Consider the following 27,825-nt stretch of genomic DNA (forward strand, 5'->3'; position numbering starts at 1 on the left):
CACCTCGACGTCATGTTAAACTATAGCTGGCTAATGTGACTCAGGTGCCAATTTAAGCGCTCACTTGGCAGCACAAACCTGTCCTATAAATTCCTGCTTTCAACACGCACCCTGTAAACCAGGAATTATTGCCTTTCCTTCTTCTGCTCTAAAGCTTTTTGTTGCTGCAAATGATATGTCTGGAAACAGTTATTTTGTAAACTGGCAAGTTACCTGGATGAAGTCTGCCCGTGGTCTGATGACTTTGTACTGTTCTTTGTTTGCTTTGTCATGGAGGTCCGAGGCCTCAGCTGAGGCCTTGGCCAGTCTTAAGTTTTAAGAATAAATTGGATAGCTACATGGATGGGAGAGGTCTGGAGGGTTATGGACTAGGTGCAGGTCAATGGGATGAGCGGAATAATATTTCGGCACAGACTAGAAGGGCCGAATGGCCTGTTTTCTGTGCTGTAGTGTTCTATGGTTCTATGAAGAGTTTTCAGGATCATCCTTGATTATGTGCTTTTCTTCCCTTGCCCGTCTGCCACAAATTTGCTGTTGGGATACTCTACTGGATACTAGCTCTGGTAGAAAAGACATGGGATGTTTGGGAGGTATCACTTCTTGCTTTGTGTGCCCGCAGGGAGTATTTGTTTTATAGTTGTGGTGTGATGGTCAATGGGATGCCCAATCCGGTGGATTTTCTTAGAATAATACGGCACGGAAGGAGGTTATTTGGCCCATCGTGCCCGTGTTGGCTCTTTGATAGAGCTATCCAAATAGTCGCAGTCTCATTCCTCCGCCCTTTCCCTCTAGCCCTGCCATTTTTTTTCTTTTTGTGAATATACTGTATATCCACTTTCCTCTAGGAAAGCTAGAATCGAATAAGCTCCCACCATTCTTTCAGACAGTGTGTTCCCGATCTTAACAACTCACTCCAGTTTTGAAAAACACATCCAAACTGTACCAACTCACCCCTCCCCCAGACCCCCACCATCACCCTGGCTGTTTGCCATTCATCTTGAATCTGTGTCCCCTGGTTACCTACCCTCCTGCCACTGGAAAGTGTTTCTTTCTTATACTGTATTAAACTACACCCTTATAATTTTAAGGAGCTCTACTAAATCACCCCTTAACCACCTGTGCTCTGAGGAGAACAATCCTAGCTTCTCTAGTCTCTCCACACAATTAAATTCCCTCCTCTCTGGTGCCATTCTAGTAAAGCTCTACGTTTTTTCCAAGCCTTGACATCTTAAGACCGATGTCTAGAATTGGACACACCGGGAGTAGGTGGGATGCAGATTTCGGGTGACTATCAGATCAGCCATGATCTCATTAAATGGTGGAGCAGGCTCGAGGGGCTGAATGGCCTACATTTGCTCTTTGTTCGTATGCTCGTAACCTCAGCTTTAGTCTTTGTCCTCTGGTTACTGAGCCCCCTGCCATTGAAAACTCTGAACCTTCTCTGCTCTGAGGAGGCCAACCCCAGCTTCTCCAGATAAAAGCAGTTGTGAGGAGAGACCTGCTGAGTTTTTCCAGCTATTTTTTTCCCCCAGCTTCTCCAGTCTCTCGTCATTAACAAAGTTCTTCATCCCTGGTACCATTCTGGTCCATCTCTACTGGACCCTCTTTAAGGCCTTTACGCTGTTCCTAAAGTGTCCCCTGAGTTAGACCGAAAACCCCAACTTGGGCCTATAAATATTTGGCTTAAGTTTCTTGTTGAAGTGAGTTGGGATTGGGGGGTTGAGGATACCTGGCCAAGAGTATATCTGAAATGTTAAGTGTTTCCAGCTCATGTACATTATTTTCGAGTGTTATTGAATGTTGCCCTTTGTTGCTAAGCACGATTCTGGCTTCATGCACTACAGAGGTCAAAATCCACTTGCACTAGCTCAAAATGATTGCCCATCAGGGGTTCTGGAGTAATCTCTCTGACTGCACAGCCAGGCAAACAGAAGTTGCAACTGAGCATCCAGTTCAGCACTGGTGGAGCATCTCTTCACACTACAGGGCAGTGGAAATGTCGAACTCTCCCTTGTGCATCCCCACCCACTCTCTCTAAAGCTGTTCAGGCAGGCAGGGCAACTGAAAATTTCAAAGCTGAGAGACTGATAAGATTTTTATTAGGCGAGGGTGTTGAGGGACATGGTACCAAAGCTGGCAAATGGAGGCAAGGTGCAGATCAGTCATAATCTACCGTTAATCGTGGCGTGTAAGATGGCCCCATTTTTGAGGCCCTAAAAATCATGTTTTTGCATATAACTTGGCATATAAGTTGACCCCCCTTTTCAGCAATGACATGCTCCCATTAATAGTCAGTCTCAATTTTTCACCCCACAAATGCATATTTTACTTAAAGGTACCTTTATAACTGGATGGAAGGAACCATGCAGGTGATACAGGCTGTATTACGGAGATGTCGAGGGGGTGGGTTTAAGACATGCCCACTTTTTGCGTCGGATGCCGATGACATTTCAAAATGGTGACCACCCATACCCATGCCAACAGTTTACTTTTATACTTGGTGTATAAGCCGACCCCCATTTTTTTGGAGGGATTTTCACGGGCTTCAGAGGTGGCCTGGTACGCTGACATCTATGGTAATTGAATGGTGGGACAGGGGTTGAAGGGCTGAATGACCACCTCCTGTTTCTTAAAAGGGCACCTTAGACAAAAAGACAACAGTAGTTTCTTAGAAATATTTTAAGGGTTGGCACAGGAAAAATTTGAAGGCTAGCAATTTTGTTTTGCAAGCCTCGTATAATTTTCTGGAGTTTGGATGTTGTTTTCTCAAATCACACCAATCAATTTTGGTTCGGGACCAGAATGGCTACCCAGCCGCAAGTGGCAAGAAGCCAATTGAGGGCATTTACGGGGCCTTCTGAGACCCCTTTCCCACGCCAATTGAGATTTCCAGTCGGCATCTGTGCTTTGCACATTGGGTTGAAACACACCCAGTGCACCAAAGCTGCCTCATGGTGGGTGGGGTTCCGGGATTAATCCTGTGAGGGACTCCCTCCATCCTGCACCTGCCTTGGCAGCCAGGCTTCAGCTGCAGTCACTACCCATTCCGTGGAGGGGTTATCCCTCCACGATCACAGCCAACAGCAAAGTAGCTGTGATTATCCTTCAGAGGGTGCCTCCATATTGAGGAGCTCTCTCTCTCTCTCTCCCCCCTCCTCATGCTCTCCCTCACAATGTGCTCTCTCTCGTGCTCTTGTGCTCTCTCTCACGGCCTCCATAACAAGTTGGTAGATCCAACCTGGGTTGGTGGGTCTGCCGATGTGTCACTGCAGGAGGACCTCTCATTTGTCCTCCAGCTCACCCGCTGTCCTTAATTGGACGATGAGCCAGCTCCCTGGTGATTGGCCGACACGTTAAAAATGCACGTGGGCGTGTCTGGAACATAACTTGTGGGCTCAGGACCCAGAAGCATCGGGCTCCTGACCCCAGAATAGAAATCCCGCCCTGTGAAGCAGCTGCACGTCACCTTTAATTGGATAGCTGACTCCGGTCTGTGTGGGTTTGTAGGCTTTCCATTTTTTTTGTGATTTCATTTGGCGTTGGCGTTACAGGGTTACAAAAACTGATGTCGGGCTATTTTCTGTGGGACAGTTCACACTGGTTTTGATGCATCTAAAAAGATTTGTGATTCTTTCATGTGCATTTTCAGAAGTTATAATCCAAGTGCCAGACCAAAGTGTGTTGTGAATTGAATCTTCTAGAAAATAGGTTGATTATAATCTTGCCATTAATTGTTCCGCTTTTTGTAGGTGACCTTGTCAAGCCTGCATTTTATTGTTGATCCTTGGTTGCCTTGGCAATTAAGTGTCATTGGCTAAGACCACAATGTGGCACCACCTTATGAGGAACTGGAATTGTCTGTACGCTAGAGCTGATGTGGGTGGCATGTTCCCTCCCCTCAAGGACATGAACCAAGCCGTCTGAACTTTTCCAACGATCAGTCTTTAACTGACACCTGAAGAAAGCCCAGATTAAATTGAGGTTTTACTCCTTGTGGGGTGTCAACTGAGCACAGGTGATTCAAATGATTTAAGCAGAGAGATTGTGTGGAGTGCTTCGAATCATGAATCCTGGCGCCGTTTGGTGGGGCAGTCGAAGATTGGGTTGTCGTGAGCGATGGGTGTGTGGGACTGCGTCATCGATAAACCTGTGCTGCTTTGGTTATTTAGCAGTGCATATGGCTGCCACACAAAGATTGTCTTCAGCCCGTACTTAGGATCCCCAGTATTTACCCTGATTGCTTTCCTGCATATAGCTCATAATCCAACAGTACACTTTATCCAAAGTGCAACCTTAAATCAGCAACGTGTGAGCTCTTGTTATACCACGTCTGTCCCAGCCCCGTGAGAAAGGGTCCTGGACACGCTAAATGGCCTTGAGAACAAGACTGACTGTTGAATCAAGTGCCCCGAAGAAGAGTCATACGGATTCGAAACGTTAACTCTGTTTCTCTCCCCACCAATGCTGTTAGACCTGCTGAGTTTTTCCAACATTTTCTGTTTTTGTTTCAGATTTCCAGCATCCAGCGTAGTATTTTGCTTTTAACTGACTATTGAATGTCTGAGTTTGACTTGAGAACTTGAAGCAAGAACAAGCTAACACATTTGCTATCAGTTTTGAGTTTGTGTTTTTGTTTTCTATCTGAAAATAAGTAATTTTAGGGTGAACAGAGAAGCTTTTTAAATCTTGATTGGAGAGAGATTTTTTTCAGTATTGTATTGAAGTATGAATTTTATGGGTGAGGAATCTATGAATTTTGAGCACTGCTGTGTTAGCACTTTCAAATCAAGAGGTGCACAGATGTGAGTAAAGCACCTCCACACTGCTCTCAATATGTGTCTTGTAGCTCTCCCAGGTACATCACGAAGAGTACATTGTCTTAGTTAGTTAGTGGTTGGGGCAAGGTTCAAGACTTAGTTGCCAGTGCAGCGTGGCATGTTATATTCTTGATAGCAGTTGAAGAAGAAACCAAAGCTCGTCTTTATCGGAATAGATTTATTCGGAGTAAAACATGACAGGTACATATCTCCTGATTCCACACAACTCTTGTGTTGAGAGTCTCTTTATATGTGCTCAAGTAATCCAATCAATGCCCTCCACCAGTATGTACTTAACCTCAAATTGATACAGTTAACCTAGATGACTGTTAACCTTTTAGATTCCCTTCCCCCACTCATTTCAATACTTCAGGAGGAAGGGGAATGCTTTCCTTTCTGCCCTGTGGTCCTGAAACCCCAAATGAAGACTCGCCACGTGGAGTCTATTTGATGTTGTGTAAATTGTGCGGGTTTTGTTATTGTGATTAATAAAAAAATTAATTTTCTATCCATGTGCAATGTAGTGCATCATATTAAATGTGTTGCTTTAGCTGTACAGTGGTAGTTTAAACGGATAAGCTGTGCTATATCTCCGCCCAGTCTCTTTTTATTGTCAGGTTCTTGAAGCATGAAATAACCTGCCAGCTAACACAAGCTTAAGTTAATGAATTGGCAGGTATATATATCAAAAGTACTTACCAACAATCTTATCGTACAAAGACACAGAACTATGGCTTTGTTTCCTTTTTTTTCTGTATATTCCAAATAAGCCACTTCTTACTGAAAAGCAGCCCATGGTTTGTTTACTTCAACCTTCCTTTTGAGTGGTCGGCTTGTTCTTTGCTCTGATGAGCACAGTCAGGTTCTTCCCTGCCTCAAGTGCACTTCAATTAAATCTGACTGTGTGTGTTGTGTGTGTGTGTTGTACGTGTGTGTTGTGTGGTGTATGGGTTTTTGGCTTGGGCAACCTTCAGCTGTAACTCCTGAGCCTTCAAAGGGTTACGTCGTAAATTTTGGGAGTTTCTTTTTAATGCTCGTTACCGTAGGCGGTGGCGTAGTTGGGGGTAATGTCACTGGGCATCCAGGGGCCCGGGCTAATGCTCTGGGGACATGGATCCCTGGCAGCTGGTGGAATTTAAGTTCAGTTAATACATCTGGAATTGAAAGCTCGTGTCTCAGTAATGGTGACCGTGACAGTTACCATCGATTGTCGTAAAGACCCGTCTGGTTGACGAATGTCCCCGAGGGAAGGAAATCTGCCGTCATTACCAGGCCTGGTCTACATGTGACTCCAGGCCCACAGGAGTGCGGTTGATTCCTAAATGCCCCTGAAACGTTCAGGTTCAAGGGCAATTGGGGAAGGGCAACAAATTCCAGCTTTACCAGCAATGCCTGCATCCCGTTAAAGAATAAAAAAAAAATGAGAAGCTTGTAAGGAGAAGCGTAGAACAGCAGCCGAGGCTATAACGTAAAACTCTGTTCTCTTGTGGTAGGCTTTGCTGAATTGCCAGTTCATTGCAACCTTGCTTGACTCAAAAGTCGATTTGAATGGAGGGGGGGCGGGGGGACTTTAAACGAGCAAGTCATCAGTTTATTGCTTGGATCTGTACGTGGATGTTGGTTCAATTCATTTATCTTAAAATTAATTTCTGTCTCACTATCTAATTCCCATTTTATCCTGGTAATCGAGTGATTGCATGAAATGTGGTAAGCTGTAATTTTGGTGCTGTAAACCACATCCTAATGATCACCTTTTTGGAGGAGAAGCTTTGAGCCATAATGTAATGTGGGACAGCATGCTGGTACCTGCTGTGTGTGTGTCATTCTTAATACCATTGACAGCAAAAAGAAAGACTTGCTTTTATATAGCGCCTTTCGCAACCAGTGTCTGTCCTGGAGCATTTCACAGCCAATGAAGGACTTTCTAAAGCGTAGTCACTGTTGTAATGTAAGAAACATGACAGTCAATTTTCAGAGCAAACAGCAGTGTGGTAATTAGTGACCAGATGATCTCTCTTTCTGATGTTTGAGGAATAGATATTGGCCGGGACCCAGGGGATGTCTCCCCTGTTCTTCTTTGAAATTGTGCCACATGATCTTTTATCTCTCCGATGGACAGAGGAGTTCTCCAGTTAATGGGCGGAATTTAATCCAGCCTTTTTGCGGCCGGATCCACTGAATCACAGGTGAGACTGCATGTCAGTCTCGCAGTGTTGGGGAAAATTCCTCCCCCCCCACCAAAGTTAAGAGGCCGATGTGGGAGGTCTGCTCATGGTGGGATGCCATTTAGGTTCATTGATGAGCCAGTTGACATGTTAGCCTTGAGCGCACTGGAATTGAGTGGTAGTTGGGGGATTAAATGGGGGTTGCATGGCTCTCCCATGCCTCCAGAAGATCACCCAGCAAATCCTGATGGGCTTACCAGAGACCTGTGGGCAGTCCCTCTATTCTGACATTTATAAATGGTGTCACTCCTATGCCTTTGACTCCTACTATCCCTTTCCTCAGAGCCCCATCTCACCCTCACTCACTTGAGTCCAGGGAGCCAAAGGCCATTCCCGGTGAAATCCCAGCAGCATTACCAGCAGCAGCCACTCACTCTAATTGGCTGGCAGCACTTGGGGTGGGTTTACAGTGACCAGGGTCCTAAATCCCAGTTAAAAGTGCCTGAGAGGCACTAATTCCTTCTGGTCTCCCACCAGTCCTCCAGCTGATGAGCAGGACTCTGGGTGGGAACATTAAATTGGGCAATGTCTCAACTGAAATTGGCACCTGCGCCAATGCAGCACTCCATCAGTAATGCACTGGACTGTCAGCTTTTTGATTCTGCGCTCAAGTTCCGGAGTGTGACTTGAAGTCACAATCTTCTTACTTGAAGGTGGGAATGCTACCAACTGAGCCACAGCTAAAGTCAGAACAGGTGGATTGAAAGTGGCTTCCTCCCACTCAGCTATTTGTTTATGTCTGTTTTTTTTTTAATGTGTTCATGATCCTACCGAGCATAGAAAAGATAAAACATCAATACTTTAAGCCAAACAGACTCTGCAAGATGGAAAGGCCTCAAATTTAGAGGCAGGATTAAAATCTATCCCTGCAGAGGGTGATGGAATCTATTACCAAGGGAGATTTGAAGATTGAATGGTGTCAGCATTTTTTGAAAGGGGTAGAACCTAGAGAGGTACTTGAGGGGTACGAAAGGTACAGTGGGCAATATTAAACACTAAGATCAGCCAGATGGACCACAGTGGAGTTGTGTTATCCTGTACATTCCTATGTTGTCCCTTTTGTGCTTTTCAAGGCACCAATTACTCCTGTTCTCGCTGACCCATGTATTTTTTCTTATTCATTCACAGGATGTGGGCTTCGCTGGCCGGGCCAGCGTTTATTGCCCATCCCTAGTTGTCCTTGAGAAGGTGGTGGTGAGCTGCCTTCTTGAACCACTGCAGCTCATGTGGTGTAGGTACACCCACAGTGCTGTTAGGGAGGGAGTTCCAGTATTCTGACCCAGTGACAGTGAAGGAACGGCGATATATTTCCAAGTCAGGATGGTGAGTGACTTGGAGGGGAACTTCCAGGTGGTGATGTTCCCACCTATCTGCTGCCCTTGTCCTTCTAGGTGGTAGTGGTAGTGATCGTGGGATTGGAAGGTGCTGTCGAAGGAGCCTTGGTGAATTCCTGCAGTGCATCTTGTAGATGGTACACACTGCTGCTACTGTGCGTTGGTGGTGGAGATAGCGAATGATTGTGGAAGTGGCGCCAATCAAGTGGGCTGCTTTGTCCTGGATGGTGTCAAGCTTCTTGAGTGTTGTTGGAGCCGCACTCATCCAGGCAAGCGGGGACTATTCCTTCACACTCCTGACTTGTGCCTTGTAGATGGTGGACAGGCTTTGGGGAGTCAGGAGGTGAGTTATTCATTGCATGATTCCTAGCCTCTGATCTGCTCTTGTACCCACAGTATTTATATGACTAGTCTAGTTCAGTTTCTGGTCAATGGTAACCCCCAGGATGATGATAGTGGGGGATTCAGTGATGGTAATGCCATTGAACATCGAGGGGTGATGGTTAGATTCTCTCTTGTTGCAGATGGTCATTGCCTGGCACTTGCGTGGTGCAAATGTTACTTGCCACATGTGAACCCAAGCCTGGATATTGTCCAGGTCTTGCTGCATTTGGACATGGACTGCTTCAGTATCTGAGGAGTTGCAAATGGTGCTGAACATTGTGCAATCATCAGCAAACATCCCACTTCTGACATTATGATGGAAGGAAGGTCATTAATGAAGCAGCTGAAGATGGTTGGGCCTCGGACACTACCCTGAGGAACTCCTGCAGCGATGTCCTGGAGCTGAGATGATTGACCTCCAACAACAACCATCTCCCTTTGTGCTAGGTTTGAATCCAACCAGCGGAGAGTTTTCTTCCTGATTCCCATTGATTCCAGCTTTGCTAGGGCTCCTTGATGCCACACTTGATCAAATGCGGCCTTGATGTCAAGGGCAGTCACTCTCACCTCACCTCAGGAGTTGAGCTCTTTTGTCCATATTTGAAACAAGGCTGTAATGAGGTCAGGTGCTGAGTGGTCCTGGCGGAACCCAAACTGGGCATCAATGAGCAGGTTATTGCTAAGCCAGTACCGCTTGAAAGGGGTCATCGACAGTGCTATCATTACTTTACTGATGATTGAGAGCAGACTGATGGGGCGGCAATTGGCTGGGTTGGATTTGTCCTGCTTTTTGTGTACAGGACATATCTGGGCAATTTTCCACATAGCTGGGAAGATGCCAGAGTTGTAGCTGTACTCGAACAGCTTGGCTAGGGGCCCACAAGTTCTGGAGCACAAGTCTTCAGTACTCTTGCCAGAACATTGTCAGGGCCCATAGCCTTTGCAATATCCAGTGCCTTCAGCCATTTCCTGATATTGTGTGCAGTGAATCGACTTGGCTGAAGACTGGCATCTGTAATGCTGGGGACCTCCGGAGGAGGCCAAGATGGATCACCAATCGGCACTTCTGGCTGAAGTTTGTAGCAAATCCTTCAGCCTTATCTTTTGCACTGATGTGCTGGGCTCCTCCATCATTGAGGATGGGGATATTTATGGAGCCTCCTCCTCCAGTGAGTTGTTTAATTGTCCATCACCATTCACAACTGGATTTGGGAGGACTGTAAAACTCGGATCTGATCCGTTGATTGTGGGATCGCTTAGCTCTGTCTATCATTTGCTGCTTATGCTGTTTGGCACACAAGTAGTTTTGTGTTTCTAGCTTCACCAGATTGACATTTCATTTTTAGGTATGCCTGGTGCTGCTCCTGGCATGCCCTCCTGTACTCTTCATTGAACCAGGGTTGATCCCCTGGCTTGATGGTAATGGTAGAGTGGGGGATGTGCCGGGCCATGAGGTTACAGATTGTGTTCAAGTACAATTCTGCTGCTGATGGCCCACAGTGCCTTATGGATGCCCAGTCTTGAGTTGCTAGATCTGTTTGATACACACAGCACAATGGAGGGTGTCCTCAATGTGAAGGTGGAACTTTGTCTCCACAATGACAGTGTGGTGGTCACTCCTACCGATACTATCATGGACAGATGTATCTGTGACAGTAGGTTGGTGAAGATGAGGTCAAGTATGTTTTTCCCTCTTGTTGGTTCCCTCACCACCTGCCGCAGACGCAGTCTAGCAGCTATGTCCTTTAGGACTCAGCCAGCTTGGTCAGTAGTGGTGCTGCTGAGGCACTCTTGGTGATGGACATTGAAGACACCCACCCAGAGTATGTTCTGTGCCCTTGCCACCCTTGGTGCTTCTTTCAAGTGGCGTTCAACATGGAGGAGACTGATTAATCAGCTGAGGGAGGCCGGACTAGTAATCAGCAGGATTACCTTGCCCATGTTTGACCTGATGCCATGAGACTTCATGGGGTTGAGAGTCGATGTTGAAGACTCCCAGAGCAACTCCCTTCCGACTGTATATCACTCTGCTGCCACCTCTGCTGTTGGTGGGACAGGACATAACCAGGGATGGTGATGGTGGTGTTTGAGACATTATCTGTAAGGTATGATTCCATGAGCATGAGAGACAGCTCTCCCAATTTTGGCACCAGCCCCCAGATGTTAGTAAGGAGGACTTTGTAGGGTCGACAGGGCTGCGATTGCCGTTGTCGTTTCTTGTACCACAGTCGATGCCGGGTGATCCGTCTGGTTTCATTCCTTTTTTGTGACATTGTAGTGGTTTGTGGCTTGCTAGGGCATTTAAGAGTCAACTGCATTGCTGTGGGTCTGGGTCATGTGTAGGCCAGACCAATGATGACAGATTTCACATTCGTGAACCAGATGGGTTTTTACAACAATCGACAATGGTTCCATGGTCATCATTAGACTTTTAATTGAATTATTGAATTCAAATTCCACCATCTGCCCATCAAACCTGGGTCCCCAAAACATTGCCCTGAGTCTCTGGATTACTAGTCCAGTGACCATACCGCTACGCCATCGCCTCCCCTCCATATATAAGAAACAGGAGTAGATCATTTGAACCTGCTCTGCCATTCAATAAGAGTGGTTGAGCAATGCCTTGATTTTTCACATTCTTATCCTTGTTTTCAAATCCCTTAATGAAATTGCACCCCGTATCTCTGTAATCTTCTATAGCCACCCAACCCTCTAGGGTCCCTACGCTCCTCCGATTTTAGCCTCTTGTGCATTCCCAATTTTAGTTATTCCATCATTGGCGCCATGCCTTCAACTGTCTAAGCCCTAAGCACTGGAACAGGTTTCCTAAACCTGTTTTTGGAAAGTGGAGTTAAGGCCACAATCAGATCAGCCATGATCTTATTGAATGGTGGAGCAGGTTGGAAATGGCCTCCTCCTGTTCCTACTTATGTTCTGCCTCTCTCCCTCACTTTCCTCCTTCAAGACTGCTTAAAAACTACTTCTTTGATCAAGCCTCTGGTCATCTGCCCCATTGGTCTAGATCTTCTGGTTTCAAGGTGTCTATATCCCGAAGGTACACCAGAAGATGCGCTAAGAGACCGCTCGGAAGTCGCAAAGCAAGGACTCTGGGAAATGCCTGGGAAATTTCAACTTCCAATGGGCAATTCCCCCACACCCAGAATCATCTGAAAATGTCTCCAACTCTGAGTTAGAGACAGAGACTTCATAGGTTTCTGAATCCGCCCCCTCTCTCCCTTGCTTCCCGACCCTCAGGCTCTCTCCTGCCCCGATCCTCTGGCTCTCTTTACTGCCCCACCCTCTGACTTACCCCCTGACCTGACCTCCACACCCTACTCACCCTGCCAGGCAAGGTTAGGTGAGAGTGACTACCATTGACAGCAAGGTTGCATTTGACCGAGTTTGGCATCAAGGAACCCTAGCAAAATTGAAGTCGATGGGAATCGGGGGGAAAACTCTCTGCTGGTTAGAGTCATACCGAGCACAAAGGAAGATGGTTGTGGTTGTTGGAGGTCAGTCATCTCAGCTCCAGGACATCACTGCAGGAGTTCCTCAGGATAGTGTCCTCGGCCCAACCATTTTCAGCTGCTTCATCAATGACCTTCCTTCCATCATAAGGTCAGAAGTGGGATGTTCGCTGATGATTGCACAATATTCAGCACCATTCATGACTCCTCAGATACTGAAGAAGTTCATGTCCAAATGCAGCAAGACCTGGACAATATCCAGGCTTGAGCTGCCAAGTGGCAAGTAACATTTGCGCCACACAAGTGCCCAAGTGCCAGGCAATGACCATCTCCAACAACAGAGAATCCAACCATCGCCCCTTGATGTTCAATGGCATTACTATCACTGAATCCCCCACCATCAACATCCTGGGGGTTGCCATTGACCAGAAACTGAACTGGGCTAGCCATATAAATACTCTGGCTACAAGAGCAGGTCAGAGGTTCGGAATCGTGCGATGAGTAACTCCCCTCCAGACTCCCCAAAGCCTGTCCACCACCTACAAGGCACAAGTCAGGAGTGTGATGGAATACTCCCCACTTACCTGGATGAGTGCAGCTCCAACAGCACTCAAGAAGTTTGACACCATCCAGGACAAAGCAGCCTGCTGGATTGGCACCATATCCAGAATCATTCACTCCCTCCACCACTGACACACAGTGGCAGCAGTGTGCATCATTTACAAGATGCACTGCAGAAACTCGCCAAGGCTCCATCAACAGCACCTTCCAAGCCCACAACCAGTACCATCTAGAAGGACAAGGACAGCAGATAGATGGGAACACCACCACCTGCAAGCTCCCCTCCAAGCCACACACCATCCTGACTTGGAAATATATATCGCCGTTCCTTCACTGTTGCTGAGTCAAAATCCTGGAACTCCCTCCCTAACAGCACTGTGGGTGTACCTACTCCACAGGGACTGCAGCGGTTCAAGGCAACAGCTCACCAGCACCCTTTCAAGGGCAATTAGGGATGGGCAATAAATGCTGGCCCAGCCAGCGAAGCCCACATCCCATGAATGAATATATTTTTTTTAAAAAAAGCCCTATCTAGCTGCACCCTACCCACTGGCCTCACACACTCGCTGGCTAACACTGTGAAAAGCTATTTAAGTGCCCCAAAGCATTTCCGCATATTAGTGATTGAAGACTTAACAAAATATGGCAGTTAGTGCTGTAAAAGGTGGGATATGGCTTGGCTTCCGCTGACGACCCTGCATTACAAGGAAGGACTCCGAGAACAGGTACACTTTGCATTCCTGAATAGGCCCGTTTCAGAAGTTCGGGTGGGAATGAGGAGCTCTGGCGCCATGTGTTTTTTAAAAAAAAAAGCAGGACCAGAATGGCATTCCGGTGCTGATTGCCATTCCCCGGAAGATTCAATCCCAGTGTTTCCTTATGTGGCTCGTTGTCAACTTCTGTTTGAGAACGCTCCTGTGAAGTGCCTTTGATTCTTTACTACATTAGAGGCGCTATATAAATGCAGGGTGTTGCGGATGTTGGTGCTGAGCAGTGGAACAATTTTAAATTTGGATGGCAAGTATCTGCAGCGAGCACTTCTCGGCCTCCAGCAGCACAGTTTAATATAGTGTAAATCTCCATCGATCTGCCTCTGCCTTTTAAAAATGTTCACTGGCCGCTTTCACCGCTCTGTGGTGAAGAGAGTTCCATAGACTCACCAGCCTCCTGAGAGAGAAAATTTCTCCTCATCCCTGTCTTAAATTGGAAACCCCTTATTTTTAAACTGTGTCCACTAGTGCTAGTGCCTCCCGCAAAGGGAAACGCTCTTTCAGCATCCACCCTGTCAAGTCCCTTCATAATAAGATCACTTCTCATTCTTCTAAATTCCAATGGATACAGCACCAGCCTGTCCAACTGTTCCTCATAAGATAACCCCCACCTGCACCCCATTCCCACCCCCCCCACCCCATTCCTACCCCCCCCACCACTGCCCCACTCAGGTATCACTTGGAGCAGACCTCCTCTGAACTACTTCCAACGTATTTATTTCCTTTTCTTAAATAGGGAGACCAAAACTGTACACAGTACTCTAAATGTGGTCTCACCAACGCCCTGTACAACTATAGGTTTCAAATGGGACCACATAATAAAAGTACCTTCCTGTCAGCACTGTGGGTGCACCCACACCCACATGGACCGCAGCGGTTGAAGAAGGCAGCTCACGACCACCTTAAGGGCAACTAGGGATGGGCAATAAATGCTGGCCCAGCCAGCGAAGCCCACATCCCATGACTGAATAAAAAACCAGCAAGAGTGTTTGAGGTGAACAGCATTGATGCATTGGAGAGGAAGCTAGATAAATGAGAGAGAGAGGGAGAGAAAGGAACAGAAGGATCAGCTGATGGGGTTCGATGAAGGAGAATGTGGGAGGAGGCCCGTGTGAATCATAAAAGCTGGTATGGATTAGTTGGACCGAGTGGCCTGTTTCTGTGCAGAGCATTTGATGTAAGAGCACCATGTGTTTCAGCTGCTGTGGTTTCATCTGTGAACCTGGCTCTGAGAAGCTCGAATGCTTTGGCCAGTGGGGCTTGTCATTTATTCAACACATGTGAGGCATTTATTATTTGACAAATGCAGTATTCCGTCGTGCATCAGTTCAATCTCAATGCATGTTCAATTGATTAAAGATATGTTGGATTCCTTCTGAAATATGTGAACCAGTGTCTTAATGCAACCAGTGATGAGGCTGTTTTTAATGTACTTTCCAATTCCATATTTTGTATGGTTGGGGAACTGGTTGTGAAATGTTGTATCCCAGCTGTTCATTATTTACCAGCCTTTAACATCAAGCAAGGAAGAGAGAGAGAGAGAGGGAGAAGAGATTTTTTTTTTAAACTGCGCGCTGGTACCAGGACATGTGAGACCACAGCTGGACTGCTGTGTACATTTTGACCTCCTTGTCCAAAGGAGGCATATATTTTCCTTTTGAGGAAATGCAGTGAAGGTTCACTGGACTGATTCCTGGGGTGAGAAATTGTCCTGGGAGGAGAGATTGAGTAGACGAGGTTTATATCCCTTAGGGATGAGTAGAGTGAGAGGTGATCTCATTGAAGCATATACACAATAAGGGAAAATTGAGATAAAGAGCAATTTCTTCGATCAGAGGTTGTGAAACTTTGGAACTTTCCACTTCGGAGAGCTGTGGATGCGCAGTTGTTGAGCACATGCAAGACAAAGGTCAATAGATTCTTGGGAATTGAGGGATATGGGGATAGTACGGATAGCTTGGATTGTAGTAGATGACCAGCTTTGATCGTATTGAATGGCAGAGCAGGCTTGATGGGCCAAATGGCCGCCTCCTGTTCCTATTTCATATGTTCTGTTCATTATGTCCACAGATGGCGTTCATTACCTTGCACAATACCAGTGGGGGGATTAACCCTGTATTCCTGTAGTGTTCACTGTCAAGTTAAGGAGAGGCCAGGGGCTTCAGGGTGCTTGGAAAATAAGCAATCCAGGGAGCCTGTTGCAGGCATTGTAGTGGCTCACTTGGTATGCCATTGAAAGAAAGCGTTGCATTTAATACAAATGCCCAGCGGGCCTCAAAGTGCTTTACAGCTAACAGAGTGCTTTTGAAATCCTGACTCTGATAGTGTGAAAGCCCCTGCTCGATGTTCTTCCTCAGTGACCCCAGGGGAGAGGGGCGGCCAGGGCTGCATTCTCTGACACGGTGGAAGGGCAGTGGGAGGCTGGGATTGTTCTTTCCCTGGCCCAAGGAAGTTCTGTATCATACATTTTTATTTTAATATGTTGTTTAACTCCATAACTCGGGTAGGGGTTGCCACAACCCTCCAGGATTGTCCTGGAGTCTCCAGTAATTGAAGATCAATCTCCAGGACGCTGCTGTGCGCAACCCTGAAGAAAAATCATCAGGACATTCAGAAAGATTTGTCATTTTCTTTTGAACTTTCCTCTTTACCAGATATAAAAATATTGACAATGGGGAATAAAGGCTGTTTGTCTGACAGGCAAGCATCATCCAATTGGTTAATAAGTCTTTTTGCTTTCCAATTGGTGTAGGAAGGCACAAGGATGGATATGTTGACTGACAAATGGCTGGAGCATGGGGAAAAGTCATGTGATGAAACCTCTGGGAATACGTTTAATCACGGTTGACAACCCTAAACTGAGGAAGCTTTTTTATGTTCTGAGAAGATGTGCAGAAAGAAAAAGAGTCCATTCGCAGTGTGTCTAACTCTACAAGAGCACATCCAACCTCTGGTCACGGAACTGCAATAGCATTCACCCAACTCCTAAACATTGAAGTATAAGCCCGCTTGCCTGAGTTTCTCCTCTGTTTTGTGCTTGGGATGTAAACAGTGTTGATATTTCAGGTTGATGATGATCAGTAGTTTTCTGGTGAAAGGTCATCAGCCTGAAATGTTGACTCTTGTTTCTCTCCCCACAGATGCTACCAGGCCTGTTGAGGGTTTCCAGCATTTTCTACTTTTATTTCAGATTTTCAGTATGCTAATTAGGTTAAATGGTTTCATTGTGGGTTTGGGATGCATTGCGCCTCACATATGTCCACATGATCTTCGGGACATGTTATGACCACCTGAGTGTCTGTGTGCGTCTCTCTCTCTCTCTCTCTCTCTCTCTGAAATATCTCTCTCTCTCTCTGAAATATCTCTCTCTCTCTCTCTCTCTGAAATATCTCTCTCTCTCTCTCTCTCTCTGAAATATCTCTCTCTCTGAAATATCTCTCTCTCTGAAATCTCTCTCTCTGAAATCTCTCTCTGAAATATCTCTCTCCCTCTCTGAAATATCTCTCTCTCTCTGAAATCTCTCTCTCTGAAATCTCTATCTCTCTCTCGCTCTGAAATCTCTCTTTCTCTCTGAAATCTCTCTTTCTCTCTGAAATCTCTCTCTCTGAAATCTCTCTCTCTGAAATCTCTTTCTCTGAAATCTCTCTCTCTGAAATCTCTCTCTCTGAAATCTCTCTCTCTCTAAAATCTCTCTCTCTGAAATCTCTCTCTGAAATCTCTCTCTCTCTCTCTCTCTGAAATCTCTCTCTCTGTCTGAAAATTGATCGTGAATAGGACTATGTTTGATTTATTTCTATTGACCCTGCAGATATTGTAACCATTATCCTGTGATAACTAAAGCTGAGAAGGAAACAACACAGGTGGATTAAGCACTTGGCGAGAAATTGGGTAGTTGATTTATTTTCTTTTAATCTTTCTTGGGATATGAGTGTCTTTGGCTGGACCTCTATTTTTTGCCCATCCCTACTTGCCCTTGAGAAGGTGGTGGTGAACCGCTGCAGTCCATGTGGTGTAGGTGCACCCACATTGCTGTTATGGAGGGAGTTCCAGGATTTTGACCCAGCGACAGTGAAGGGACGGCGATATAGTTCCAAGTCAGGATGTTCTGTGACCTGGAGGGGAACTTGCAGATGGTGGTGTTCCGATGTGTCTGCTGCCCTTGTCCTTCTAGGTGGTAGAGGTTGTGGGTTTGGAAGGTGCTGTCCAAGGAGCCTTGGTGACTTGCTGATGAGAGACACAGCTTGACATGCTACACCCAGGAAGGGGACTAGCCAGGTCAGCAAAAGAGTACAACGCCTGAAAACTGACACCTCAGGACCGAGTCTGTGCTGGATTCAGGCCTTTGCGGTTTTTTTGCTGGGCGGTTCGGGCCCATTCTAGTCGGATCAAGGGCTGCTCAGACCTCTGAGTGTGGGAAAGACAGGTGCAGAAAACTGGTAACTAGTCCATGCATTACCTCACCAATGCAGCTTCTAACCCAACAAGCCCCCAAGTTATTTTACTCATAGGATAATAAAAATTCATGCATGGCAGCTTAGAATGTCCGGTTTTTGGACAACGCCGGTGTTCGGATAGCCAGAATCGAGACGCTGTGCTTGTAGCCTCCTTCGCAGTGCATGCTGAGGTCCCTATAATCATCATCAGTTAGCACTAGTGTTGAGGAAGGATACGCAAAATGCTGGAAATAGCAGCAATGAGTCCGCATTGGGAAAGAAGAAGGTAAGACTTACTTTTACATGGTGTCTTTCATGGCCCTATGTCAACTTCAAACACTCTGCAACCAATGAATCACTCTTTAAAAGTGCAGCCACCATCTTGTGGACAAAAATATGGCTGCCAATTTTTGCAAAGCAAGAGCCCACAAGCAGCTGATCCGTGTTGGAAGGTGTTGGCCAGGGCACTGGGAGGATAGCCTGGCTCTTGAATAGTGTCATATTCACCTGGAACATTTCAGGAGCCTCAGCTCAAGATCTCATCCGAAAGACAATCTCTCACTCTGTCAGTACAGCCTCGATGATCTGCCCATGGAGCAGGATGAAGGAGTTATTAACTTAGACGCTACCTGAGGACAATCCCCAACAAGACTAGGCTTCATACCTATAGTGGTTTTTATCTTGAGTATCGACTCACCCTTGTTGGATGTTTTCTGCATCGAACAAGAACAATTATATTTATATAGTGCCTTTAATATAATAAAATGCCCCAGGGTGCTTCACAGGAAGGTTATCAAAAATTTGACGTTGAGCCACAAGGCGATATTAAGATGGAGAACCAAAGTTTGGTCAAAGAAGTAGGTTTTAAGCTGAGTCTTAAAGGAGGCAAGAGGAGTTGGAGACATTTCGGGATGGAATTCCAGAGCTTGGGACATTCGCAGCTGAAGGCATGGATGCCAATTTTTAAAATATTTGTTCATGGTTTGTGGGCATCACTGGCTGTGCTAGCATTTATTACACATTTCTAATTGCCCTTGAGAAAGTGGTGGTGAGCTGTCGCCTTGAACAGCTGCAGTTGATGTGTCGTGCGGACACCCACAGTGCTGTCGGAGTTCCAGGATTTTGATCCAACAACAGTGAAGGAACGGTGATAAAGTTTCAAGCCAAGATGCTGTGTGGCTTGGAGAGGAACTTGCAGGTGGTGGCGTTCCCATGCATCGGCCGCCCCTGTCCTTCTAGGTGGCGGAGGTCGTGGGTTTGGAAGGTGCTGTCTAAGGAGCCTTGGTGAGTTCCTGCGGTGCATCTTGTAGATAGTACACACTGCTGCCACTGTGCATTGGTGGTGGAGGATGGGGTTCCAATCAAGGGGGCTGCTTTGTCCTGGATGTTGTCAAGCTTCTCGAGTGTTGTTGGAGCTGCACTCTCCCAGGCAAATGGAGAGTATTCCATCACACTCTGCACTTGCGCCTAGGGTAATGAAAATTGGGGATGCACATGAGGTCGGAATTGGAGGAGCACAGACATCTCGGGGTTCCAAGGCTGGAGAAGGCAATGAGATAGCAAAAGACTTTGCAGGGATTTGAAAAACAAGGGTGAGTTCTGGATAAATTGCCATCGATCTGAAACCTTAACTCCGTTTTTCTCTCTATAGATGCTGCCAGACCTGCTGAGTATTTGCTGCATTTTCTGTTTCTATTGGAGAATTTTAAAATTGAGGTTTGTTTTGTAACTTTAAATGATTCTAGCAATTGTTTCGGAGAAATGGTTTGATGTATTGCTGACCATTCTGTGAAAATTTTGGATGAATCTCACCTTAGTGCTGTTGAGGACCTCTGCTGTCCAAAGTGGTGGATAACTATTCTTTGGTTTGTCTAAAGATTTTCTCTTTCCAAGTAAATCAATAACCAGTACAATTGAAATGAGAATCAAGTTTGTGGGAGAGACTAAAGCTAGGAGCCATCAGTATAAAATATCCATTAACAAACCCAGTCAGGAATTCAGGAGAAACGTTTCTGCCCAAGATAGTAGTTGGAGAGACAAGTACAAGACTTCGCAGCAACCTCCACAATCCCAGCACTGGTACCTGCTTGACTACATCATTTTCTGAGTGAGAGATCCTAGGGATGTTGTAGTAATCTGATGTGTAATATACCTTTAAGATGAATGTGTGATGAAGGATCACATGATCTTGGTATCCAGTAGCAGAGTAGCGCAGGCTACCTCTGTGGTCAAGAAGTCTTGAGTTAGAGTCTGAAGTACAAAGACAGGAGTTTTGAGTTGTAAGCACACAAGTGTAGCTGCTGAGTTCCTTTTGTAAATAAATAGGATGTGTGTATTCTAAGAACGATCTGCTGATCTTCCCTGTCTTTGGTACCAACTTGGTCACCCCAAAACAAGCATGAAACCTGGATCCTTAAGTCCCAACAAACCAGGGTACAGGATCCAACAGATGTCCATGTCACTTGCACCATGACAGGTGCCTGTTGTAGGGTGTTGGTCATCATTCGGTAGGCCATAATGAAGAGTAATAGTCTTAAGTACATACAGTTAACCTACTTAACTACAACAACAATGCACATATATACACAGTCAAGGGGTCAAGCTTGGAGCTGTCTCCATGCTTGCTCGTGCACATGGCTCTGTCCAACACTAGGCTGACCCCTAGGAGCAGGCCATGTGTTCTCTTACATCACTGTGTGGGTGGTACTCTACTCTGTCCCACATTAACCCTACATGTGCTAGACCCTTATATTACAGCGCTGACGACTGCTGGACTGACCACCGAGTAACCTGCTTTATTATCTCCATATTCAATCTGGCCCCTAAATGGTGGCCACAAGAAAATTCACATTGTGGGTCTCCCACAAAGGCAGCTCTTCTCAGCTAGCAGCCTACAGATAACCTTCCGATTCCTGGTGAACCGATGTCACAGTGCTCGGTCCACCCTAAATTCCATCGTTGTCAGTGCCTGTGAAGTGGTTCTTGGCTTCTCTTCCAGGAAACAGAGACTGGTTTGACAAGAATGACTGCGAGATACAGGAGATGACCAGTCTGTGGACTGGAAGCATCGCCGCACTTCCAGAGAAAAGCAGCAGATCTGAAGGCTTCTGAAGGCAGGGGTACAACAAAATAAGACCCAAGGCGTTCAGAACAAATGGTGGATGAAATTAGTGCGGGAGTGGCTAGAATGTGGAACTTGCTACCATAGGGAGTAGTTGAGGTGAATAGCATAGATGCCATTTAAGGGAAAGCTAGCTTACCAGATGAGGAGGAAAGGAATATAAGATTATGCTGGGGTAGACGAAGAGGCTCCTATGACTGCCGCTGTGGGCCAGCTGGGCCGAATGGCCTGTTTCTGCGCGCTCAATATCGCGGTAATCGAAATATGGGCTTGTGTTCTGTGGCCTTGGTCTGTGACCTGCAGCAAACCACTTCTGTCTTGGGTAGAGCCTGACCCAAGGAGAGAATGGGGAGTTGGGTTGTATGCAGAGCACCCTGGAGGAACAGTGGGGTGCCTGTGTGTTTATGCATGGATCCATTAAGAGGAAGGATGAGTGTCAGTGTATCTGCGATTCCGATAGACATGATCCAGCTGTTACTGTTGTGAGATCCATTGTGACCAGATGTTCCTGCTGACAGTTGGGATGCAATATATCAGAGCTCATGTGGGGGTTGCTTCCAACGTGGAACTGTTTGATTTTGTGTTTTCACTTTGACCATATATCCACTTTTTGTTTTACAAAGCTGTGATTGTGAAGAAGTGCTTCAGGAAGTCTGTAAAGCGGTCGGTCCCAGCCCACACAAGTTTCCTGATTATCTCTCCTTTTGAAATATGTTAGACTTCTCAAGTTGGATTTCTTCATGTTTGTTTATTTTTTAACCACCACTTTTGAAATTTGTAGAATCAGTTGACACATAATATTAGAATCTTGGCACTCTTCCTGCCCAGGCAGAGTAAATAAACTTTCAGCTACAAACCCGCGTTCGATGTGTGGTTAAAAGGTATGGTGAGCCCTTTCTCTTACCATGAGGAGAGTTCGTTGTGCTCTGTTTTACTGATTTCACCAGGTTGTCACTGGTGCTAGTTTTACCCATCGAATGACTGAAATGTAACACCTGGCTGCTTGCTGCATGAAATAAATCGAAACTCGAGTATGACCTTGGGTTCACTCAAATCCGTTCTTATCATAAGCGAGGTGGTCGGCATTTGAAAAATGAGTCCCACTTTTCTTTATCTGATAAACTGTGCTTTCCATATTTGAAGTCTGAGAGCAATGAGTACTTTAACTGCTGATCCCTGAATGGGTTAAAGCTACAGTGAAATTCCTTTGCTGCCTGGGCGTCCATTTTCCATACACGTACTCCACGAAGCGCCCTGGCATATCTTTCACACTAGAGGCACTACATGCTATGTCCTGTTGGTTTTCAGTAGGGTGTGTTACTGTATATACACACACACACACACACACACACACACACACAAGGCTTTCTGTCCGTGTGTGAAGCCAGTGATTCACAAGGACTCAAGCAGGTATGGGTGCGTGTATTGGGTTAAAAGCCCAACAAGATTGGAAGGGGTATAGTGTAGTGTAAGGGTGTTTGGGCAGAGCAAGGGTTAATGTGGGACTAACGGAAATGGTACCGCCCCCATAGTGATGTAGAGAGTCACATAGCCTGTGTATGGGAGAGCCTGGATGGAACCAGCATGGGGGCAGCGCCCATGCAGCGCCGTACCTTAGATACGTGTATAGTTATGGGTTACCTATAAACGGTTTATGTTCAACCGTACAAGCCTCCAGACCTCGTCGTGAGACCCCAAACAACCTTACAATTTACAGGATGTGCTGTAGCTTTAATCAGTGTATTTAAAGTTCATGATGCAGAGTGTGAAGTCCTTGCATTGTATCAGAAACTGTTACTAGCACAATCAGTTTGATTATTTAGGTCTGAATTTTCAGCTCGGCAGGCGGGCCCAGGCGGGTATGATCGGCAGGTCAGGGAGCGGTCGGGAAATGGACCACTAGCCACGATCGGCCCCCGACTGCAATTCCACGCTGGCCGGCCAATTGACAGCCGGCCAGCGTGAAACGCGTGCTGAACAGCTGGGCATTGCTGGAGTGGGGGGGCGGTGGGAGGAGAGCGGGCGGTGACATTTCTGTGGATGTGGGCGAGCGCTGAGAGAAAGCTCCCTGAAGGCCTCAGGGAGCCGCAGAACCGAAAACCATGAAATAAGCTTTTGAAAATCAGGAAAAAAAAATGTCCAAGCATCACAATCGGGCACCTGAACACGTAGATGATAAAAATGCTGTCCACAGATTTTTATTTTTATTTCATTTAATAACGGAAACCTCATCCCGCCCTTGGATGAGGTTTCATGAAAAAATACAAAGTTGGCCTGGCAAATTCGCCCGCCCGCCAACCGTAAGGTTGGACGGACCACAAAAAGTTGGAGACAATTGCGCCATTAATGGGCTTAACTGCCCTCTGAATTGTCGGCGGATGCGCTGAGCGAAATATGGCGTGAAAGCAGGATGACGGGATGCTTGCCCAACATCGTCTCGCCCGATTTTATGCCCGATCAGGTTGGGCACACGCTCGCCCGTGGGATGTAAAATTCTGCCCTAAGTTCAGTTATTTTTTATTTGTCAGTGCGCTCAACATGTCTGTTCACCATGCGTTCCCCTTATTGGCTGGGTTTGAAAGTTGAGTTGGGTTAACTGGTGGCACGTGCTCCTGTTTCGCGTACAGACGGAAGCACCGCTTCCAATTGCCAAAACTCACCAGATTTCGGTCAATGTAAGTGGGCTGCCAGGTTTGTACACTTGAGGAGAGGACAATCTTGGGATTTTTAGGTGCAGCTAAAAATCTAAATTGCTGGGTGATGTTCGTAGGCCCAAAGCCTTCAAACCTAAATTTAGTTTGTATACCTTTTCCAAAAAAAAGTTAGGAGCAACGATTTAAGGTACTGTGTACCTTGCACCAAGAGAAAGAAGGTCCTCTGTCTCGTTCATGGCCTGTGCTGAGATGTGCTGCATTGAGCCTTGGTTCTGGCGGGAGGGTCCAAATCAGCTAAGCCCCCCCACCTTCACCCCCCCCCCCCCCCCCCCGAAAACCCCCCTCTCAGTATCAGTACCACTGCTGCAAAGTGCACATCAAATGATCGAGGATCATTGGAATGGAGTAGGTTAGCCCCTTGAGCCTGTTTGACCATTCCGTTGGATATGTGTGATCTGTACCTTGACCTCATTTACCTGCCTTGGCTCTGCAACCCTCAATACCCTTCCCTAATAGAAATCTAGCCGTCTCAGTTTTGAAATTTTCAATTGGCCCCCAGCCTTAATAGCTTTCTGGGAGAGAGAGTTTCCACTACCCTTTTGCGTGAAGTGCTTCCTGACTTCAGCCCTGAATGGCTGAACACTAATTTTAAGGTTATGGGATTGGACTCCACAATTCAATGGGGGACTGAAACTCACTACAGGCTGGGTGCTGGAGAGTGAAAGGTAAATGTCTATCTTCAGGCAGAGTGAATTATCTGGTGCAAAAGAGAGTTTTCTACAGCATCTCGTGTTGTGGTGTTCAAAGAGCTTCTCAGAGCATGTTGTTGTGTTAACTGTGAGATGACCTGAAACATGGGGGACTGGCCTTCACAAACTGTTACAATCCCAGTTGCTGTTAATACTGGATAAGCCAGATCCCAGAGTGAAACCTGACTTGATAGACCCTAACTTCTTTTTTAAAAACCATGGAGCAAAGTTACTGACCAAATTCACAGGAGTCTGCTGTTGAACATATGAAAAAACATACAAACAAGGAGCAGGAGTAGGCCATTTGGCCCTTCGAGCCTGCTCCGCCATTTAATAAGATCATGGATGATCTGATACTAACCTGAAATCTGCATCCCACCTACCCCCCGATAACCTTTCACCCCTTTGCTTACCAAGAATCTAGCCACCTCTGCCTTAAAAATATTCAAAGAATCTGCTTCCACCACCTTTTCAGGAAGAGAGTTCCAAAGACTCATGACCTTCTGTGTGGAAAACATTTTGCCTCATCTCCATTTTAAATGGGTGACCCCTTATTTTTAAACAGTGACCCCTGCTTCTAGATTCTCCCACAAGAGGAAACATCCTCTCCACGTTGACCCTGTCAGGACCCCTCAGGATCTTCTATGTTTCAATCAAGTTGCCTCTTACTCTTCTAAACTCCAGCAGATACAAGCCTACCCTGTCCAGCCTTTCCTCATAAGACAACCCGCCCATCCCAGGTATTGGTCTGGTAAACCTTCTCTGAACTGCTTCTAATGCATTTACATCCTTCCCTTGAATAAGGTGACCGGTACTGGACACAGTACTCCAAATGTCTCATTAGTGCCCTGTACAACTGAAGCATAACCTCCCTACTTTTGTATTCAATTCCCCTCACAAATTCTATTAGCTTTCCTGATTACTTGCTGTGCCTGCACACTAGCATTTTGCGCTTCATGCACTCAGACACCCAGATCCCTCTGCATCTCAGAGCTCTGCAGTCTCCCACCATTTAGATAATATGCTTCTCTTTTATTCTTCCTGCCAAAATGGACAGTTTCACATTTTCCCACATTATACTCCATTTGGCAGATCTTTTCCCACTCACTTAACCTATCTATATCTTTTATCTTTGTTTAACATTTATTAAACAAGAACAAAGAATATGACGCCAGACAAAAAGTTTTTGGATAGATCTCAATATAAACACAAAATTATTCGAATATTTACAATTCCTTCACCCCGGCTTTATCTTCACAGACACATACAAATTCGGAAAGGTAAAGCAATTTATAATATTTATCCTGTACTCTGATATTCAAAGTGAGTACGTGTTACGTGTGAATTAACAGATAAACTGTGGTCAGATACACCACACTCCAAAACGAATGACAGATGTGATCCAAGCAAATTCCATGGATTCCTCAACAACCCACCCAGATGTTCATCACACTGTGAGCCAACTCATCTCACTGAAACTCTGTCTTTCTCACAAGGGTTTCCAATCTCCATGTTTGAGGAATTTGCCTTAAAATTCTCTCCAAATGTTACTTCCGCTCGGCTGGCTTCAACAAGGATCTACCTCCAGGGTTTCAATCTCGCCTTTCGAGTTTCCTTTACTCTGAATTCCCGAGTACACACTCGCTTCACCTTTACAAGCACAATTTAAGATCTTCGGCCGTGCCAAGCAGACACCGCTGCTCCAAAAGGGTACCTTTGCCACTGCGACCTGCATCACGGACCTTCTGGGCTTTTCTCAAGCCCGCTTTGCTTCAGGTCCACCACCCGCAGCTTTCTCTTTAACTCTGAGCCTGTTTCTCTGCTCCTTTCTCTCAACTTTACTCAGCAGGATCTGTTTCTGATCTATGTCCTAGTCCCTTGCCTGGGACTGTCTTCTGGGACCTCATTGGTGTGGGACCCTCTCCCTGTGTGCTGCTCCCTGGGACACCCTCCTCCGAATGGTACTCTGGCTCAGGTCACTTGACCTGGAGTTTCACTTCTTTGCTTCACTTCCTTCTGTGCAGACGCACAGGACCGGCTCCTGGCCTGAAGAATGGGAAAATACTAACTGCGCATGTGCGGCCCTTTCCCAGGTGGTGCATGTGAAAGGCCCGAACGATGTAAAAACAAAAAATGCCTGAACTGCGCATGTGTGGCCAGTTCCAGCTGGTGCACTTGCAGAAAGCCCTAGGTTCATCGGAAGTTTAAGTATTTGCGTTTTATAACACAGTGACACGTTGAGTGGGACAAGATCTTCCTAAATCACTAAGTCCTTTTAGGTTACGTTGGTGATGCAGCATTCTTAACATCATTCAGGACAAGACGGCCGTCATCATTGGCAGCCCATCCATCAGCTAAACACTCACGCCCTCTTCAGCACTGGCACATCGTGGCTACAGTGAGTACCATCCACAGGATGCACTGCAGCTACTCACCAAAGCACCTTTGACAGCACCTTCCAAACTTGCAACATCATGTACCTAGAACAGGCGCGTGGGAATTCCACCCTCTCCAAGTCCCACACCATCCTGACTTGGATGTACAATCGTTGTTTCTTCACTGTCGCTGGGTCAGAATGGAACTCCCTCTCTAACAGCATTGTGGGAGTACTTGCACCACACTGGCAGCAATGGATTAAGAAGGCAACCCACTACCATCTGCTCAAGGGCAACTGGCACTCAGCAAACCAAGCACTAGGATTTATTTCTAACCATGGTGAGACCATGCTTCTAGAGTACGGCTTGCAGTTCTGATCGCTATGTTGTTATATTTTAAAAAAAGATATAGAGTCACTGGAGAAGGTTCAGAGTAGATTTACAGGGATGATACCAGAAATGTGCGGCTATCTATATCAGCAAAGGATGAACAAACTGAATCTCTTTCTCTCTTGAAGAAAGAAGGCTGAGGGGTGACCGAATAGAGGTCATTAAAATTATGGAAGGTTTTTGGATACAGACAGAACATTTACTCTTGTGGGGCAGAGCATAACTAGAGACCATCAATGAGATAGTCACTCAGAAATCCAGTAGGGAATTCTGAAGGAACTTCTCTACCCAAAGAGTGGTGAGAATGTAGAACTCAACTACCACAGGGAGCGGTTGAAACAAATAGTATGGGTGCATTTAAGGGGAAGCTAGACAAGGGTATGAGGGAGATGGGAATAGAGGGTTATGCTGCTAGATTTAGAAGAGGAAAGACTGAAGAGGCTCGAGTGGAGCATAATCACCAGCATGGATTGTTTGGGCCAAATGGCCTGATTCTGTGCCATATATCCTATGTAATCCGGTGAATGATTTTTTAAGAAGATGCA

General features: G+C 46.1%; 1 protein-coding gene across 4 annotated transcripts in view; it reads left to right on the forward strand.

The window, feature by feature from the left end:
* Positions 1-27,825, forward strand: part of smyd3 (SET and MYND domain containing 3) — a 732,860-nt gene that overhangs the window by 68,401 nt on the left and 636,634 nt on the right. The window contains exon 1 of one of the 4 annotated variants that reach the window (XM_078557398.1): positions 26,885-27,230. The exons of the other annotated variants lie outside the window; for them this stretch is intronic. The gene's annotated coding sequence lies outside the window, so the exon portion shown is untranslated. Of the gene's footprint in view, positions 1-26,884; positions 27,231-27,825 lie in introns of those variants that run through there. 4 annotated transcript variants of the gene reach the window in all.

Source organism: Cetorhinus maximus, chromosome 14, assembly GCF_964194155.1.
Source record: "Cetorhinus maximus chromosome 14, sCetMax3.hap1.1, whole genome shotgun sequence".
NCBI lineage: Eukaryota > Metazoa > Chordata > Chondrichthyes > Lamniformes > Cetorhinidae > Cetorhinus > Cetorhinus maximus.